At 41.5% G+C, this 9,371-nt stretch overlaps 1 protein-coding gene across 1 annotated transcript in view; it reads right to left on the reverse strand.

Annotated features, from left to right (window-relative positions):
- The window catches only part of Lnx1 (ligand of numb-protein X 1, E3 ubiquitin protein ligase), a 122,448-nt gene that overhangs the window by 26,810 nt on the left and 86,267 nt on the right, over nucleotides 1-9,371 (reverse strand). The gene's annotated exons all lie outside the window — the stretch shown is intronic.

A 9,371-nucleotide genomic window follows, 5' to 3' on the forward strand; every position in this document is an offset into this window, starting at 1 on the left:
AGGGACAGCGCCCAGGCCCAGAGTTCAGGCCCCATGACGGGACCCAAAAAAACAAAAAACAACAACAACAAAAAGAATTTGATCAAATATACATTAAATGCATGTGTATAAATATCACAATGAAATTCTTTTGTATAATGAATTTATGCAAATACATTTTTTTCTGAAAAACGACTGCAATTCCATATTTCTTTGCAAAGAAATAAACAGTTTTTTAAAAAATGTGTTCAGAAAGACATCCTTGAGCAGATGAAAAGCACCTTTGTCATTGAGAAGGACCTTATACTTCACAACAAGTAATATACCCCAGGTCAAGAGATACCAAATTTGCTTAAACAGATTTCAAACCCAGTCTGGTGTGGCCAATTCAGTCAGCATGGAGATAGTTTTCTCTTCCTAAAATTTTTAAAAATAATCTTTAAGGAATTGTACAGAGGAGTTGCCTTTAAAGTGTTTTGGATCACTAAATTGGTGGCATACTTGAAAGTTCCAGTATGATATTGTCTATAATCAATGATGAGATGTGGGTGTTGGGGGGATTTTGTTTTGACACTATATCCTAGGCTGGTCTTGAACTTGCTATGCAGCCCAGGCTAACTTTAAACTTACAAACAACTTGTTTTAGCTTCTCTATTGTTGGGAATCTGGATGTGTGCTACCATTCTTGGCTGAAATGTAGTTTTAATATTGTAGAAGGGGACTATGATTATACAAGCCTCCACCCTCTTCTACAAGAGGAAAATAGACAGTACAAGCCAGCTTACACTGCTAATGCTGCCAACACTGAAGAAGCCCAAGTCCCCTCCCTAGAATTGGTGAGTTTTTACTATATCCATCAGCAACTTTGGCTGGGAATTTTTCTCCTAAAATATAGCTTTAAAAAAAGATTGATATGGGCAATTCAAACACTGGAAGAGACACTGTGTGATGGAAAAACAGAGGCCAGTGTGCATTCGAGCGGTACCAAGTCATAAAATAAATAAAGGAATAAAATAGTTCCATGAGAGCCTTGGTCAGCAACGCATGGGAAGGAAGTTCCTAGACGATTCAGCTGTTCTGGAAACACTTTTTAGAGGGCATCAGTGCCCTTGATCATGTGCTGTGCCAGAGCAGGAAATTAATTTTCCAGTTGGACAACCAGCCTTTACTTTCTTTACTTTCTTGGGGAATCACAGCAGAGCCCAGTGAGAAAACATCTTATTCTGCTGTCTCAGCACTGAAGAGGGAAAGGTATTTTTAAATTAGTTGAATCCCCATGTATACCATTAGGAAACCACTGCTATTTCAGATTCCCGGGCTTCTAAAGATGTGTGTGTGTGTGTGTGTGTGTGTGTGTGTGTGTGTGTGTGTGTATTCCTGAAAACTTTATAAGATGGGTAAGTAGCCTTTTCTTTGGCCTTGTATCCTAGCTGGCATTACAAACTCTGGGGGAAAAGGGGGAATTCATCAAGAAGGAAATATTCCGACTCAAAAGCTTTCTGTGAAAATAAATTCAGGGACAGCCACTCATCCTGGGGTACCATTAGCTATGTCTAGCCTCTTGGCTTAGGTTTAATCTGAGGCATAGAGTGATGGATGAAGGTAGTGGCTTGTACTTACTAATTATCTCTTTTGCAGTGACTAATACTGAGGCCTCTTGATTTACAAGAACAAAAAAAGGGAAGGAGAGGGGAACAGCTGATTAGCCTTGGCCAGCACAGGCCCATACGGTGAACCCTGAGCTGTGTTCAAAGCAAGCAGGATTTATGCTCCCTTTCGGCTTCCCTGAACACTAAGTATTCTCAGGTGGTGATGGCCGTGAACTTGAGGGATGAATTGCAAGGAACATAGAAAATCATTTTTCAACCAAACCACAAACTTTGGATGTGCCATCTGTTCAAACAAGCAATTCAGGGGGAAAAAAAAATAACTGTTCTTGGTAATGTTGAAATGGAATTACGGAGCCACTCTATCAAAGCAAGCAGAAGAAAATCAATCTATATATAAATACTGATACTAGGTATACTAAATTATTTTGGGAGGTGGAGGGAGAAGAGAAGAATCCTACCAGATTCCTGAGTCTGTAATGGGAGTTGCTAACTAATGGGAGTTGGAGACTAGATGCAGGTTGGACCTCATTCCCAGAGGTCCTGATGGGGTGAGCCCCACAGAGTGCAGCTGACTGGGCAGCGTGAGCTTTCAGTAAACTTACCACTGTCTACAAGAAAGCTAGCCTCTTCACCCTCCTACTCATTGTCTGGTTAAGTATGCAACCTCCCTTTGACCTAGTACCCTCCCATGCTCCCTCCCTCCCTTCACTGCCATCAGGTAAACTTACCTGGTGGACTTAACTCCTCGCTTTGAGTTCATTAAGTACCCAATGTGATCACACTTTAAATCAAGACTTCAAAACTTAAAAGTCGAGTCAGGAAAGTGGGGGGGGGGGGGGGCGGGGGGGGGGAGGGAGGATTATGGTGAACAGCATGGTATGGACGACAGAGATTCTCAGTTGCCTGAGGAAGAGCTAGTCCAGCGTTGCCTTAGCAAGTAATTTGGATGCTGAACTCCTTTTTAATGTGAAATCTCCTGATTTTTAAATGCTGGCAATGGATTTGAAATGTAAAAAAAGAACATTGTGTGGTCCAAACAAAACACATCTGCAGGACAGATGTATCTCAAGGGATGGTGCATTCCAATTTCTGGTAATAAGAAAACTGCTAGTGTGAGTAGGTTGGCCCCAATTCTCTCTCCCCTTCCCCCACTCCCAAGAAGCAATACGATCCTTCTGTTACCCTGGCTCAGTCTCCCTGCCCTCCCTCCCTCTTGTGTGAGCTTTCCAGGTGAACCACAGAGGTGAGATGACCCCTACATGGTTCGCTTCCTCACTTCCTATGGACCTTTGATTAAAATTCACCTTTGCTAATCACATTATTTATGTCTGCACCTTCTCTGAGACATTCTACCTCCTCTTGCCCAGCTTATATTATTTCTTTGTACAATGCAAATTCTCAAAGGCAGGGAGATCTGAGTTCTATTTAATTATAACATCTCTCATGCCTAAAACAACAGCTGGCATGTGGAGTGTTCAAAAATAACTTTTGAGTAAAAGAACCACTTCTACTAAGAAAAGAATTGATTCAGCAAAACTGTAGGCATGGCTCAAGTGGTAGAATGCCAATGGTGAGCAAAAAAGCTGAGCAAACTCCAGTACTGGCACCATAAATAGGTAAATAAATTGTTGACAAAGAACAAAACTAGTGCAAATAACTGTTCTTCCATGAATTCTTCATGTTAATAAAATATCTTTTTAAGAAAGAGGGGGGAGGGGGGTTGAGGGAGGGAAAGTGGGAGAAAAACAAGAAAAGGGGAAACAATGTTTGACAGGAAATGTACTCATTACCTTATGTATGTAACTCTAACCCCTCTGTACATCACCTTGACAATAAAATTTCATAAAAGAAATTAAGCCCCCAAAAAAGAGTTTACCCAAATTCCTAAGCTGGGATGAAGTATAGGTTATGCATCCCTGGTTCACAATGCTCCTAAATCTAGAACGTTTTGAGCACTGATATGATGCCCAAGTAGACAATTTCATACCTGACTTCAAATGAGAGGTGGCAGTAAGATGAAATTATCTTCAGGCTGTGTGTAATAGATGTAGATGAGAGAAATGAATTTCACATTTAAATACGTATTCCATCTCTGAGAGATACCTCGAATATCTACAAATATCTATATATGTATGTATGTATATATATACATATACATATACATATATATATATATATGTACCTTAATTGTTCATTGGCAAAAAGAGACGAAAAGATGGAACCCCATAGATGCTTACAGACACAAATTCTATACACCAATAGGAAAAAATGGGCAGGAAAGGAGAGGCCTTAACATTAGAGGGAAGAATATCCACTTCTTCCCTGTCTCTCCCCATTCTATCACTTCACTCTCTCTATATACATATACATATACATACATGCATATATATATATGTATATACATACATACACATGTGTTTTCCAAAACATTAAAAGTCTGAAATCTTAAGCACTTCTGGGCCCATGTATTTCTCATAGGAGATTGTCTACCTATATCTTAATTGGCTAGCTATATCAGATGACTCAGACAGGTCAGTGTTTTCCACTCTGTGTCCTCACGATACTATACTGGGAAGACTGCAGCTCATCATCTTGCTGTTAGTCCCTTCTGCAAAGTGTCCTGAAACCACAAATCAGGTACACGAAGTAGTTTTACTTAATGAGTGTTGAGATACTGACCTTCACAATTTGAGCAAGCACTTGAATTTTTAAAATTATTTAATTGAGGCAGACTATTTTACAATCTAAATATATCAAACAACATATCGAACATTTCCTGAACTAAGTACCAGTCACCCTTTGGCACTCTAATAATTCAAACTCACGAGTTGGGAATTACAGGATGCACCCACACAGCCCCCCAAAATATCCTTACTTGTGGTCACTTGTGATACTAGTGTAAATTTCCTCCTTTTCCTTTTCATTTACACGGACTCCAATGCTGAGAGAGATAGGAGTTTCTTCTTCTCCAATGGATCTATTTTTCTTATATACTTCCTCAACAACTTTGATAGAATTTTGTTCTATTTGGGTTTCTAAACTATTCATGCAACGTGTCTGTGGGGCTGAAGCAGGCCTTGAGATGTCTGATGCTGAGACAGAAGTGGGTAGAACGAGCTGGGGAGTAAAGTTGAGAGCGGAGGTTCAAAGTCAGTTCTTCACAGAACCTCCCTATGCCTCAGCAGCTACCTATTGCAATTACCAGCCATTAGCATCTTGGAAAATTCTTTTGTATGTTTGTTTTCCTTTTAAATGACTGTCCCTTTGCCCTAAGGAATCTAGCTTGCATGATAGTAGAACTTTTGTGTGTCTTGCTTGCCACTAAACCTCTGGCACTAAGTAGAAAGCTCTGGAGAATGGGATGTGAGCAGGCTGTGTTAACATAGCCTCAGATATCCTAAAAGCAAGTTTTTTTTTCTTCTTGCTCCTTTTTATTAAATGTTTTCTGTTTATAATTAAATATGTCTTCTCCATACTAGAGGTTTGAACTCAGAGCCTTCTACTTACTAAGCAAGTGATCTGCCATTTGAACCCTCATTGCTTTTTGCTTTAGTTGTTTTTCAGACCATGGTCTCATGGTGTTTTGTCAAAGCTGGCTTCACACCATGAGCCTCCTATCTCTACTTCCCACTTAGCTGGGATTTTAGACACCTACCAACATGACAAGTTTGTCCTTGAAATAGTCTACTTGTACTGTTCTGGACCTATGATCCTCCTATAACTGCCTCCCAAGTCGTGACATTACAGGTAGGAGCCACTGTGCATGACCTGTTTAAATTTTTAATTGTGCTGACCCAGATGTGTTTCAATAGTTGTAGGCTGACTAGATCCTTCTTTTCTCTATAAGAAAAGAAGGGAGGTTTTGCATTTTAAGTACACGACAATGTTTTATAAGCTCTTTAATGTTAAGAACTCGAAATCTGTATTGTGTTTGAGATAAAAATAAATGCACTAGTCATCATCTTCCATAGAGCCCACCCTCGAATGAGGCCTATTCTTGCCAATAAAATCCCAGTTGCCCTACTTGGAAGAGGCTCAAGTAATAATAATAATAGTTTCTATTTCTACAACAAGCTCTAGCCCTCAGGCACCCTGATCCAAGAGCTTTTCTGAATTCTGATTGGAGAATTCTTTTCATTCACTATACTTTCATCTTCCTAAATAATATCTTTTTGGTCTAGGGACATTACAGAAAGTCATTCTTCCTTGTTTAGATTACTTTTTCTTCCCCTCTAGGGTAAAACTCAGGTTCCCTGGGATGGAATCACATGGCTATCTGCACAGCTGCAGAAAACAATGAAAACCTCCCTAGCACTTGTATAGGCCTGAGTGAAGCCAATATCAGTCAATACGTAAAAGAGGCTATCAGGGAGCAAGCCCACCCTCTGGTAGTCAGTTTACACTCTGAGATTAAACTTAGCCTGTCCAGCCTTGTCTTGAAAAACCAATGGACTTACAACATTGTCCCCCACCACATGCTGCTTCCACTCATTAACCCCTTCTTTTGCCTCCAAATGTTATCCTGGCTCTTCTAATCACCCATTTCTCTGGTTAATGAACATCAGAAAGGGAAAATTCAAAAGGAGCTGGAAAGCCAAAAGGCAGGCTAAGTTACAGGCAGCTGGAGCCTTGGTCTCCTGGCTTTGGTGGGGAAAGAGTAGGAGCTATTTACTCGTGAGTCAGGTAACAAATGGGCCAATGCCAATGTCAACAAGCACCTTTGACTCAGTTTACCGAAGATGGCTAATGCTGCCTGCGATCATCTTAGTGCTATGCAGGTCTGAGAAACAGTGGCCAGTCTCTGAACAGGATCACTTTCTCTTCGGAGTGTGGGGGTGATGGAATGGGGAAAGACAGGGAAGAAGTGGGTATTCTTCCCTCTAATGTTAGTGCCTCTCTTTTCCTGCCCATTTGGTCCTATTACTTTCCAGAATTCATGCCTGTAAGCATCTGGGGCGCTATCTTTTCATCCTGTAAATCTCAACTCATAAACTAATGACAATATAATTATGTCAACATTTACAATGTGCTTATTGTAAGTATGGACCAGGCACTGTTTGACATGTGTTGTGTATATTAATACCATTTTTATGGGGAAGACCCTATCATGATACCACTTTGCCAATGAACAACTAAGGTACAAATGAAATAACTTTCCCGGGGTCATCCAGCTGGGAAGTGGAGTGGCTGGGTTTTGAACCTGAGGCAGGTAGAATTTTAATTGAGGTGAGCACCTTACAACTGTGGCTGATGATTGGGAGGTGACTGCTACACAGGAGGCCGGACAAACACGAGGAAAAGCAGAAGCAGATTATCAATCATTTATATTATTTTACCACTGACAGTGTTCACTGCCAGCTACTAAGAGGCTGCTATGAGGAATATCAGCAGCCTGAGCTCTCAAGCATGGCCTGCTCTAATCGAACTGACATCTTTGGGCCAAGAGATGACAGGCATGGGCCTCTGCTTCTGTGCTGTCATCAGGGCTATTTGTCAGTGGAGCATGCTTGCGGGGTCTCCATGTCCATGGGCTAGCTCTCATTATAGCCATTCTTTTGTTCTTGAAAATATCCTAACTATCTCTATGTCCCAGCACCCTAGAGACAGAAGCTGAGGAGGATGCCAGTTGGGTGTGCAGGCACCCCTGGGTGGTTTTATTTTATTCCACCTGTAGAGGGAGCCCATTTGCACAGACATCCATATACCCTTATGCACAGAGGAATATGTACATACACTCATAGCCATACAGCATTCACAGTGGAAAACAGGCATTTTCAGGATAGAAGGCATCCCATACTTGCTAGTATGTGTTCATTGTGACGTTCAGGACAGTAGCCATTTGAGATGTTATTCATTTGTATCAGCAAACACAGAACTGGGGCTCAGAAGATTATATTCTGCCTTGGTTAAATGATCCCCATTTTATAGATGCAGAATGAGGCTCAAAGAGGCTGATTAACCCAAGATGACCCAACATTAAAGCCACAAATGAAAAGCAGCTCTGCCTGGGATTTTGATATGGATTTAAATTCTTTGTCATCTTAGACTAAACACTAACTATTGCCACACATAATCCTTAATGTGAGTCAGGAAGTTCTGAGCACTTTATCCATTCAGTCTTCAGAATGTGGTGAGGCAGAAGTACTTATTCCACTTTGCAGATGAGAACGTTAACTTCTCCAGAATCACACTATTAGCATCTAGGGTGACCAACAATTCCAGATTGCTGGAGCTGACCTGGTTCCCAGATGCAGGATTTTCTATGTATGTATGTATGTATGTATTTATTTATTTATTTGGTGCAGGTACTGGGGCTGGAACACAGGGCCTCATATTCTCACTTGGCTTTTTCACTTAAGGCTAATACTTTACCTCTTGAACCATACCTCCACTTCCAGATTTTTGGTGTTAATTGGAAAAGTCTCTCAGATTTGGCTACCTGAGATCTCAGCCTCTTGAGTAGCTAGGATGAGTGACTGGCATCTGGCTAGGATTTTCAGTGTTAAAACTGATCCGTTCTAGGCACACCAAATGAACTTGTCACACTATTAGCATCGCAGACCAAGTTTAAAGTCAGATGAGGGATTTCTAATAGGATGCCCTTACCCAGCCACTGTCTCCATCTTCTTCCCTCTCCTTTATTTTTTATCTAAAGATTGAATTGGGATTTGGAAGCTGTTGTTTGGGGTCTTTCAGTTGGCTCCTAGTGTGTGCTCACTCCTAAACTGCTCTATTAAGTAGGGGTCCTTACGCCACCTCCAAACTCTGGGTAAGTATAACCCTTCACAGCAATTCTTGCAAATCCAAATCTGCGTCTTTGCAGATGTAATTCCAGGGCTTCCCAGCAAGAAGACGTAACCCACTGTTTAATTTAGAACAAGCAGCACTGGTAGCCAGGAGGGCCGGAAAAATACCAGTGCCACTCCCTGGGGTGATGCCTGAGAATTTGAAAGCCTGAACCAGATGTGAAGTTGACAGTGCTTGATGGGGGATGGGAGAGACCTGACACAGTCCAAGCCCATTCTTCACAGACATCACAACAATTCATCCATTTTGGGGCTCTCTGGCATCTTTGGAGTCATTGAGTTCTTTTCCTGGACACTTTGGGGGAAGGGAACAGATGATTCCCTGCTATAGATGACTTGAGTCTTTTGTTGAGTGTACATATGGTGTGTCAGGGGAGGTGGGGTGGGAAGGGCCAGCTTCTTTTTTTGGTTAACTTTTGCTTGGCTTCATTCAGTATTACTTTTAAACCATTTGGAAGTAAGCCAGGCATTGGAGGCTCATGCCTACAATCCTAGTGACTCAGGACGTTGAGATCTGAGGAGCAAGATTCAAAGCTATTCCCAGCAAGAAAGGCTACAAGAAGACTCTTATCTCTAATTGACTACCAAGAAGCTGCAAATGAAGCTGTGGCTCAAGTGGCAGAGCACCAGCCTTGAGTGAAAAACCTGACAGTGCCCAGGCTTTGAGTTCAAGACCAGAATTGGCACCAAAAACAAAACAAAAAACAACACTTTTAAGTAGCAAATGTCTAGCTTTTCACTTGGGGGAACTGAGCTATGGATTGGCTGTGTCTACTTCAGGATTCATTGGGAAGGGTTTGTAGAGGAGCTGGACTTTGTGCCTGGAGAAGATTTCCACATATCCGAACTGGAGATTTCTTTTTTCTTTTCTTTTTTTTTTTTTTTTTTGGGTCTGGTCATGGGGCCTGAACTCTGGGCCTGGGCGCTGTCCCTCAGCTCTTCAGCTCAAGGCTAGCCCTCTACCACTTGAGTCACA

The sequence above is a fragment of the Dipodomys ordii genome, unplaced genomic scaffold (genome assembly GCF_000151885.1).
Source record: "Dipodomys ordii isolate 6190 unplaced genomic scaffold, Dord_2.0 Scaffold8, whole genome shotgun sequence".
Lineage (NCBI taxonomy): Eukaryota > Metazoa > Chordata > Mammalia > Rodentia > Heteromyidae > Dipodomys > Dipodomys ordii.